General features: G+C 42.8%; 1 pseudogene; it reads right to left on the bottom strand.

Annotated features, from left to right (window-relative positions):
- Positions 1 to 424: 424 nt before the first annotated feature.
- On the bottom strand, positions 425 to 1284 carry LOC103006264 (mortality factor 4-like protein 2; annotated as a pseudogene).
- Between the last annotated feature and the right edge of the window lie 1965 nt (positions 1285 to 3249).

The following is a 3249-nucleotide window of genomic DNA, read 5'->3' as shown; positions in this document are numbered from 1 at the left end:
CTTCAAGCACCATGAAAAAACAGCACAGATGCATGGGTTTTCAGGTATATACATTAAGTTGAACCTTTGGCACTAGGAATCAGGGCATTTTTTCATGTAGCATTAACACATATTAGAAAATTGTGTAGTGTCAAAGGGATAGAACCACCAGCATTCAAGCAATGTTGTCAACTAGGCAATAAAATGTTCTAGTGAATGTTTCTTCTTTGTCTTAATTACTGCATACACTAGTAGCAACTTTGAAATGAGAACAGGAGCTTTCACTCCTTTTATTTTCTGTTTAGAACAAAACAGAAAACAAACTGAAACATAAACCGTGTTATACATTAACAGTTTTAAAGGGCATCAATTACATAAGAAAAAGACTAAGAACAAAAAGAGTGTTTACAGATACCAGATTTAACAGTGAGTGGACAGTAGACCCTCACAGGGCTTTGTGGTGGTACTCAGCAGAAGCCACTTTATAATCACTGGCAGTAAACAGAGACGCAGCATTCTTTGCCAGATATTTTAGGAAATCATGCAGATAGCCCAACAATAATGCAAGGCTCTTCTCATCAAGGGGTGGGTATGCCAACATTGCTCCAGTTCTTACAAATAATCTCAGTAGGAGTGGTGCCCCGTAAACCTGGGACATCGGCGCATCAGGGTGAGCCAGGAGGATTCCGGCATACTGGGGCCTCTCAAATTTGTGGAGTAGCTGAGTGCCCAGCATCACATGGAAATACTCTTTTGTTCCTGCCACAGCTTCATTAACTGCGTACTCCTTATTATCAACATTTCCCTGTGATTTCTTACAATTTGCATGCTCCTCCAGAATGGCATCTACATTTTTCTCAGCAGGGAGTTGAAACAGCTGCTTCTGCCTGGTAACTAAGTCCCAGTCCTCAACAAGCCATGGTTTTAATTCTTCTGGAATCCTCGCTTTAACTTCCATTCTATTCTTAAATGGCTCCTCACTTTTCAACAGTGGGGTCTGCCCGGGCCATTTTCTTCTGAGGTGGCTGAGGTGCTTCACTGGTGCTGCCACCACCTCTGTTCCCAGGGGTCCTCTGTCTGTCCTTCCTTGTCTTCCTAACGGACGCTGAAGGGGGTTCTCTGCAGAGCGATCCCCGCCATCTGCCTGGGAGTGCTGATTCCAGATTTCTGCTGGGGACCCGCTGTCTTCTTTCCCAAGGAGGCCCCCTTCATCTTACTTCTCTGCATGTTGCTTCTAGTTGGTTTTCTGAAGTTGTCTTCTTCTGCAGTTTGTTGTCCACGAGTTTGAGAACCCTGCTTTCTGGAACTCACTCAGCACTGTTTTTTATTCCAACCAGTAATCCTCTTCCTTCTTTCCCTTCCAAGAACTCCTAATGTTTTCCCAGATGGAAACTTACAGATCTTCTGGGACGGTCTGGAGAGATGAGGTGAGAAACACAGCCCAAGACTCTGTAATCAGGGATGTGCTGCAATCAGGATCAGATCTTCCGGTCCTCACTCTACAGCTTACTTAGCTTTTCTGATGGTAGCCATTTTGTCCTGATCTCCAAGCAGAGTGCTCTTCAGGCAAGTACACACTCAGTTAATTTTCCAGAAAGTTCTCTGGGTGAGGATTATACCTTTGGAGTTTGCCACTAGATGCCCCTAATTCCCATTCTTTACTGCTACGCCTGCTGCCAGCTCCCACCTAATTCAACCCGTCTTCTCTCCTCCAGCAAAGACAGTTATGCAGCCACAGACTCTAGAAACGCTTCTCTGTCTGTGGAGGAATTTAGTTCTCCTGTTCTCTGCCCTTTGCTAATATTGGTTTCTTTTGTTATTTTTCCAGCAGAATTTAGTGTGGGACCCCTAATGCCATTAGGATGTTGAGTATGTGGCCTTGATTATATTCACCCGAAGTTTGTTCTAACATTTTCTTTCATGACAGGTTAAAAATTACACATATGATGTTTGTCAGGCACTGCGTACTATTTTTCAGGTAGTGGAGAAACAAATAGACAAATATCCATTTTAGACACAAAGATGAACAGGACCCAAGCCCCTGCTCTTGGGGCTCAAAACCAAAAGACATGTTTTTCTTTTTTTTCTTTTTTTTTTTTTTTAACCACATATGAGGACCAGTTTTAAAAAGACTTTTTTAAAGTTCCTGATGGAAGACTGCATGTTTTTATTTCACTGCAGTCAGAACTACTTCGCTGACTTCTGTGGCTGTAACAGTGACGCTCTGCTCTAACAGGAGGTTCGTAATGCTGACTCTTAGGGTGTGGTCAGGCAGCGGTGATACGGTGGGGCTGGGGAGAAGACAGTGAGGGGCCAGAACCTGAAATAGGACCACCCATTGTGCTTAGGGGACAAATTTAGGACAACCACATGTTTCTGTTATTATTTTTTAAATCATTTATTTATTTATTTATTCATTCATTCATTCATTCATTTATTTATTTATGCTAATTATGTGCCAGGCACAATATTATGTACTGTATGTACATTGGTTTATGCCAGTCTGTAAGGAACTGCTGTTGCCCCCATTTTGAAACACAAGAACTGAAACTCAGAGGTTAAATCACTAACTCAAGGTTACTCAGAAGTAGCAAATCTAGATTTGACTCCAAAGTTCTCTATCTCCATTGCCCTGCATCTTTTTTTTTTTCTTAGGTTTTTTTTTTTTCATTTATCTGTATTTTCTTAAAAACTGAGATATAATGGGCATATAATATTATATTAGCTTCATATGTACAACATAATGATTTGATATTTGTATATGCAATTTTGCAAAATGATCACCATCTTAACCATTGTATCACAAATAATTTCAGTCTGACAGGGAGGACATGTTCGTATCTAAAGGGTGTGGCAGCAAGCAGATGGTAGTTCAGGCAATCTGTGGGCCTCAGAGATAAACAGGAAATAACTGGAGCCCAGACAGGCAGTCTAAATAGAGACAGGGGGACCAGGGAGGTGAGTACCACAGCAGAAGTCTGCCACTATTTTGGGGTGTCTGCCACTGGGCTTCATTTCTAGGAGAGGTAAAGCAGAGAGGAGGAGAGAAGCAAGGAGCGCAACCTGGAAGTGCAAAGAGCCAGAGGGTCTGGATGCTGGGCCAGTTACAGAGGTGGGGCCTCAGGCTGGGGTCTTCCGCATGAGGAATGTGATTCAGGAACTGGGAGTAGGGAGATTGAAACCCCAAAGCCAAGCTTGTTGCTGGATGAGTCACAGAGGACTTGGCTGGGCCTGACCTTAGTTGTTTTAACCTCAGAGCCTATTTTGAGT

Source organism: Balaenoptera acutorostrata, chromosome 2 (assembly GCF_949987535.1).
Source record: "Balaenoptera acutorostrata chromosome 2, mBalAcu1.1, whole genome shotgun sequence".
Classification (NCBI taxonomy): domain Eukaryota; kingdom Metazoa; phylum Chordata; class Mammalia; order Artiodactyla; family Balaenopteridae; genus Balaenoptera; species Balaenoptera acutorostrata.
The sequence above is the reverse complement of the archived record's forward strand: the minus strand, read 5'-3'. Positions and strand labels throughout refer to the sequence as shown.